General features: G+C 39.3%; 1 long non-coding RNA gene across 1 annotated transcript; it reads left to right on the forward strand.

The window, feature by feature from the left end:
• Nucleotides 1-3,630: 3,630 nt before the first annotated feature.
• Nucleotides 3,631-7,704, forward strand: LOC138356031 (uncharacterized). The gene is made up of 3 exons (XR_011224080.1): nucleotides 3,631-3,756; nucleotides 4,314-4,421; nucleotides 6,338-7,704. It is a non-coding gene; the product is annotated as an uncharacterized lncRNA (long non-coding RNA).
• Nucleotides 7,705-8,011: the final 307 nt, after the last annotated feature.

The raw sequence follows: 8,011 nt of genomic DNA on the forward strand, positions 1-8,011 counted from the left end.
CCGTTTTACGTCACCTATCGCTGGGTTCAAGTGTCGCTCCAAGACCGGCCCACACCCTATACCCAAGACTTTCCAATCTATTTGACCAAAAAGTTTTAGGCTATTAAAAGCAGTTTTTCGAAAATCTGGCACTTAAAGAATTTTCTCCTACAGGTGTATTCCATTCTATGCTAAATGTGATTACTTTGTGATCACTGTTCCCTAGCTCACTCCCTATTTCGATGTCATTAATTTGTGTATCCCAGTTAGTTAACACAATATCTAAAATATTATTTCCCGCGTTGGTTGCTTAATGTGTTGCGTAAGAAATCAATCGTCAATTAATTGTAGAAAATCTTCCGCTTCACTATTCCCTGTTTTGTTCAGGTAGCCGGGTGACGTGGGAAATTTCATCGGCACAGGCATGTACGTAAGTTTCTCCAGGCCTAAAAGATCGGCGACCTTCACATCCAAAACGTCAGTAACGCGACTATACGAGAGGGCAATCCACAGGAGGTGAGAAAGCAAGCCCCACAGTATCTACACGGCGAATCGGCCTACTCCCAGCCGCCGCCATGCCGCGAGCTAAGACGCCGGTGAGCGGGCGCACCAACACCGCCTCGCAGCGCCCAAGAACTAGTGGGAACACGAGACGTGGCGACGACTACCCCCCCCACTCCAGTGGTGAGGCCTGGGGTCAGAATCACGAAGCAGTTACGCAAGTACTTACGAACCTGTACATCTTTTCTCAATCTTTGGCGTGTTTGTTTACAACTGTTAAACAGTTAATGAGCTCGAAGCACCAGGAGGCTGTTTATAACAATAACACAGTTGATTGGCAAGTTTTCATGGGGGTAAACTGTTTAATAAATGTAACGAAAGCCGTCAAAGATTGAGGAAAGATGTACACGTTCGTAAGTGCTTTTCGTGAATGTCGCCCCTGAACTCCAGGGTACTGTACCTTGTAGTGTAGTGTACCGTACGGTTCTGTACTGTTCTCTATTGTAGTGTACAGTAATGTGCCCTTGACTGTACTGTATCGTACGGTACTGTACTGTATTGTATGTATACAGTACAGTATACTGTAGTGCATCGTAGCGTACGGAATGTCCTACGATACTGTACTATGCTGTACTGGTTGTACTGTATATACAGCTTTAATAAGTAATGTTATTATTTAAAAATTATAATAATATATATTTAATAATACGTATTGGAAAATCATCATTTGTGAGTGTAATGTAAAACATTAAATGATGTAATTAATTATTTATTTATATACAAGAAGATACATTGTGTTTGTGGGAATACATAGCATAATACAGTATTACACTCTTGTAAAGCCGCTAGTACGCGCAGCGTTTCTGGCAGGTGCGTAATGTAACCGATAAATTAAAATAGGTAAAATGTAAAAAAAAGAAAAAATCTCATTGATTTGGTACATGTATGTTTCTCATAGTTTGTGTGTACATTTGATTGTATATATTTAAGTTTTCCAGAAATAAATCTCATTAACTACTCGGGTATCCAATTACGTCGAGCCGACGAATGAGAGTAGAGGTTGCGACAATGTGACGTCACTGAAAATGAGAAAACGTGATTGGCTATTGAGTATGTGACGTCAACTGAAAATGAGAAACGTGATTGGCTATTGAGTCCACCTGCTCGTTGAGGCGCAACGGAACGTTATTTTGCCCCTAGAATTAGCCGAGTAGAGGTGTACAAGTTAGTGTTAGGGCGTTTTGTTACTCTGAGCTGGTACCCCGTTACCCTTTGGGGTCGCTAGGGCTGACAGACCCCTAGGTTACACTGTCACTCTGTACACCGTCCAAACGCACATAGGGGCAAAAATCTCTATTATTTTTAGCTGTCGTATATACCCCCTGTTTGGTGGTATATATACTGCGATATATTTTAGTTGTGACCCATAATCAGTACTAAATATATTTAATAAATTGTACGTACTGTATTTATTGTAACGTTGTATTGTATTTTGTTTCCACAGGAGTCTTGTAGGACCGATGATTGGAGTCATACCCTGCCGAGCAGAAGGTGGTGGCAGATGTTCCAGTTGTACGAGATGTGCTACTTGAGTTACCAAGGTATGATGGGTGTATCCGGCACAAGTGAAATAGTTAGGCATAGTAATATTGTAATAGGATTAGGGTAATTTTGAGCCTAGTTTTGGCAATGGAGGTTTGACGAGTCATTACTACAGCCATATGAGGAGCGCCATCAGTTTTTTTTAAATATGAAAACCTATGAGTTACGGTAATGTTAAGTGTAAAAAGTAGTTCAAATAGTCAAGATTTTTAGTCTGGAAGGAGGATGGTGGTGTTGGTTCCGGTAACTGCTGCTTAGATTAGTGATAAGTGGGTGTATAGGGTTTTGGCCGCTCTCGCTCGGTTGGAGTGTAGTGTTGTATCCAATTTTAAAGTGCTGTTGTCCCTCCCTCCCCAAGACTTTAAAGTGTTTTGGTTACATGGGGTACATAATTTGACGTATGAGGGGTGGGACAATACAATACTACAATACAATACGTAGCGTTCCTGTCCTCGTCGAAGGACGTAGACATAAATTTACCCAGAGTCGTTTGACGTACATAGTAACATTAAAAAGTTACTTATCACGTGAGTTTATTAAGTTAATTGGTTTATAATGTTAAATATACAGCATGAAATAAGCGCGAGGTCCTTCGTAGGACGAAGATCTCCTAAAAATAAAGCTGAAAAATATAATTTATACGTGTAGGTGATGTTAAGGTTCAGGTTGACCTTGCGATCAATGGCTGATTAATTTCAACTCCAGATGTGAGCCTCGTGACAGTATTTGTCATGTTTACTGTAGGTGGGTGTCGACGGTACACGTGGGAGTGTGTTGGTGGTGGTTATGTTGTTGATATTGGTGTAATTGTGTAGTGAGCGGGATAGCGTGCGCTCCACCATTAGTGTAGGCAAAATTGGGGAAAAACATGTCAGTAAGTCAGTTTTGTAACTTGAGCTTCAGGTATTGGTCCACGATCTGTTTATCATTGTGTAGCAGGAAGCATATGGTGTTGACTTGATTTTGTAGTGTTAATTGAGAATTGTGTACTAGGAACATAATGTTCCAGGCAAACGAGACTATCAGGCAATCTGTTGTGATATAGGTACCGCAATTACTACTGGTAGGTAACTATTGGGCCCGTTAATGTTGTCTAGGCCGAAGTGTAACATAGACGCTTATTGGGGGAATTAAGGATGATTATGCGCGATAACGAAACCCGAAGAATTGTAAATCACGTGTTTAGCTTCGGATTATAGGTATACCCGACATGGTGTTGTGAGTGTGGGGAAGGGTATTGTGATGGTTGCGCTTTGATGGTATTGAAAAGAAAAATAGCAAAACATGTGTTGCACCTTTGACGAGTGCTATGTATTATAGTTTTTCCCCCTCATGTAAAGTGAGTTAGACGTTGGTAGACATATCAGAAAGTAATATACAAATTGTTAGAAGTTGAATTATAAAAATATATTTTAGGAAATGATTTCTGAGGGAAGAAAAAAAAGAAAAGTAAGAAGTTTGGACTAGAGTATTCATAAATAGATGGTTGTAGGATTTAAGGAATGTTGTGAAGGTTAAAATGATGCATTATATTTCATGCAGAGGAGCCGTGTGGAGAGGTGCGGGCTGGGCGAAACAGAGCAATGGTGAAGTATCTATTTGTGGTGAAAGGAGCATTTGTGGAGACCAATTACTCTGCAGTGTGGCCTTGGTTGAAGAGGGTTTGACGTGCAGGTGAGTGTGATATGTTAATTTCAAGACATCTTCCTCCAAGAATTTCGTTACGTATTTCATAAAAGTGAAATCCCAAGTAGTAGTTAATGTAATATAAAATCTGAAATAATGTGTAATTTGAGCATTAGACGCCATGAGACCCAGCCTTACTAGACGGAACACTATATTTAATATAAAGAAAATGTGTGGACGTGAACATAAGGTGTGGAAGGGTTTGGTGTGTATATATGAATGCTCCGCGGTATTCATGTATAGATGGTGAAATATACATGAAGAACAGCTCACACACTCGCAGCTCCCAGAAAAGAGAATAAGCTTAGTTGAAAACCCCCCCCCCCCCCCCCCCCCCCCCCAGTGTTTGGAAGGTGGACTGGCTCTCGGAATCATAACTGAGTGCATGTCCCATTTCCAAACTGGCCCATGAGGCACCCCCGTTCGCTCCCAAGCTGTGTTGTTTTTGGAACAGTGGATGTTCGTGTATTTGATATAGTAATGGTGATAAGGAATGTTTATCGTATATGAATGTTGAGAATCGTGACTACCATATATTTTCGCAGGTGACACGCTTGAGGACCCTCGACGTGGATGAGGTTGGTACCATCGTGTGTAGTTACTCTCGGGACAACCTCCAGCTGTTGAAGGATGAAGTTTCTCTTCCATACAAGGTACGACAGAATGAGAATTGGTTGTAAATGTTTATAGTGCAGAATGGTCGAGCATGTAAAATGATGGTTAATAGATATCCAGTTGGTTTTGAATAGTTAATAAAGTGTAAAATATATAATAGAGAACTAGGATGGACTGGCCTAGACTGCGTGTCGTTAGAGAGGGTGCTGTGTCACAGGCCTCCGGCCCCTAGGTTTAAGTTTTCAATGGTATTTTGCATACATGTACTGAATTTATTAATGAATTTTCTGGAGTGTCAAGGTGCATGTTTGTTTGTTTGACATTTATTTGTTTACTTAAGTCAAAGGTGAAGCATAAGTTGAAATCAGCTATGATGTGCTAGACGGTGCCTTGGGGCCTCATGGCTGTCGCTTTAAGTTTATCTTTGACTCATATTATGAATAGTTGCTTCATCAAATTATTGTTAGTTATGCATTGCTTCAGTGCATGTCATTTTACCTAGCGTGTTTCGTATATACTTGTTTTTGTGACTTTGGTACTGCCTCGGTGTCATTAGTTAATGAGTTTCGTTGACCGGTACCAGTAAACGTTTCCAGTGGTTGTGTCTGGCCGGTGTAGGCCGAAAGAATGTGCAGGGTCCAGGCTGGTGGTTATATCCAGAAGTGTGGGCTCCGAGGCCGCTGGTTATCGGAGGTGTTGTGTGCCCAATGTAGCCAGGAAAGTTGTGATAGCCACTGGCGTCTTAGCTGACTGGGTTTAAGGGCTGCTCTCCAGCCACGTTCTTCTTGTGCCGAGTTAAGCCGGCGATGTTAATTAGGTTGTTTATATATATATATATATATAAGCCTATACTTGCATAAGCCTATACTTTAGTTAGGGGAGATCTTGAGTTCTCTCACATTGACAGTGGCTTGACGAAAATTGCAGACTGACCCCTCACTCATCTGGTCCCTTCGGGAGGTAGAGATGTTTGAGATATATATCTCGAACTATCTACTTCTTTTGTAAGGTCTGATGGCGTAGTGGGTTAAAGCATACTAGTTATGCCAGCTACTGGAAGGTAGTTGTGCTTTCTGGGTTCGAGTCCCACTGGTGGGTGTTGTCCAAAGATTGTATATATATAGAATATAATATAATATTGTTCATGTAAATATGGTGGCTTCGAAGGCGCTGGTTTATGCAGAGGTTTTACAATTACGGATCCCTATGGTTGGTGGTGTGCATTTCATTTTGGCTGAGATGGGCAGATCTTGAAGTTGTTGGGGTAGTGGTGGTCGCAGATGGTCATTGACACTGATACAAAATGCCTTAACACGCCTAAATGAATTTAGTTAGGGTAAGTATTAATCTGTAACATGCTTTCGGAGGACAACATACAATGGAGATGACTGTAAGGGACTCTGCGTCCACAATGACATTATAAGGATAACAAACATGTTGGGGGTGGGCCTTAAGACGTGTTTGTTATATTTGAATAATGGTTTTAATTTGATATATTAATAGTGGATATATAAATAAATGAAGTTGTTTTATAATAATGTAAATGAATAAATTTAAATGAATTATTGGTTGGTAGATCCCTGCTCGTGGAATAAGTTATTCCCTTGACCCAGATACGGTAATGTTCCCCCCCCCCCCCTCCCCCTTAACCTTTTATTGTACTTGTGTGTGTTTTTCCCGCAAAATTTCCGGTTTGTTTTGTAGTTAGGTTAGTTCGCTACCGACTAGGTTCCTTGGGGAGATTGTTCTCTTCCTTTCCCCTCTAGTCACTCCTTTTCCCTGTGGCATTGTTCGTTTGTGAGAGTTTTCCCAGATGGTATCACCATGGGTTTATCCATTAATGACAGTTGGCCAGTTCGTTTCCGGAAATGTCCCCCTGCTGTTCGAAAGTAATTAAAGCACGTTTATAGTGCATGGGCATTTCTGCGCACCCTTACTGCCTTAATATTTCCAGAAGCGACTACGGAAGGCGCACAAGGTACACCATTGATGAGCAAGGGATATGGATGGAGCCCGAGGACAGACTACTGGAGCCATGAGGTCGACACAGAATCGTAGTTACATCGGTCAGCCGACGCGTTCGGGGTTTGGGTTTCCGCGCGGGTGACCCTGGCGGTGTTTCCGGTGGCCCTTGGGAACCCCCCAATTGAAAAGGTTTCCGATAGCTAAGAAATAAATCCATATTTATATGGGAATTGTAATTAGTGTAAATAAAATAATGCAACTTTAATTGACTACCTATATATGTGGGTATTAATTGTAATTGATAATGAATATTCGATAATACTTTGTTATTCACTAGTCAATAATTATAGAAATCATGGTAATGAGCAATATTGTTAATGAATCAAATAGGTAATAATTATAGTAATAAATATATAATAAAAGATATATTAATAGAAACAAAAAATATTTAGCATTAAAAACTAAAGTGGGCAATGTGAGCACGTTTTGTGTGAACTTCAGAAAAAAATAAATACTTTAGAGTAGTGTTAGCGTTGAACATTTGTTTCAACATGTCAATACACAACGTTGAAGTAAAAGTGTATAGAGAAATAGAATGGAAAATAGATATGAATAATACGTTTGAAACAGTGTTGCTTTCTCCTCAGTTGTAATAGTTACGAGATGTTCTGGGACAGTCTGCAAACACAGTATCACACGGACTGTGACGGCATAGATACTTTTATTATTAATCATGGAAGAAAGTAGAGTGAGAAGAATGTTTGAGCGTTAATGGAATAACTTGTAGCGGGGTGTATTTAGCGCCCTCTGATTATTTTGCGTATTTGATGGTGCTACATAGCCTTCCCGGTTTGGTGCCTTCTTTTGATAATTACTTACTTACTTGTAGCGGGGTGGATGTACAATAATAGACTCAAAATAAACTTTTTACGTTAATGCACTACTATCTATGATTGTTGTATTTGTACTCATTGAATTTGTGTTTGGGGTAATGGTTAGAAATACCCTAAGGTACTCGTGAGTATTTTTGACTATTTTGTTAACTTGTGTCAAATAACATAGTTGAAGTTTAATAGATAATGTATTTTCGAGTGTATATATTGAAGTTTCTATAGTTATCAATAAGTAGTGTAGGACTTAAAATTGTTTAGATGACAGTATAGCTCGGAGGTACAAGACTTTTGTCCCAAGAGTCCAACATTTATATGGTGTGGTTACTATATGAAACATCATTTGTAGTGAGAAATTGTGGTGCATTTTGAGGATGTGCAAGTAGAGGTGAGTCGAAAAACCCTAAACTACTGTATCCGTTTTATAGGTAATTAATATTGTGTCAATAAACATACTTGAAATGAAGGTTGTTTATTGTTTTAACAAGATATTGTATTTTGTCTTGTTTTTAGTCAGAGGTGACATGTACGTATGTGTGTAATATATAATCGTTGTTTGATTGATCTTCAAATTCCACACAACGTTCAATCATTGAAGACGTTTCGGAGATGATGTATTTGTACAAAGACAGATGCATTTGTAAAATTTAGATATAGAAAAATCAATATTATAATAAAAATAAAATAAATAAATAATATTATTTTTCACAACTATTAACAATAATAAATAAGTACATAATATAGTATAGAGTAATAATAATGAATATAGGAGA

This window comes from Procambarus clarkii, chromosome 70 (genome assembly GCF_040958095.1).
Source record: "Procambarus clarkii isolate CNS0578487 chromosome 70, FALCON_Pclarkii_2.0, whole genome shotgun sequence".
NCBI classification, from domain to species: domain Eukaryota; kingdom Metazoa; phylum Arthropoda; class Malacostraca; order Decapoda; family Cambaridae; genus Procambarus; species Procambarus clarkii.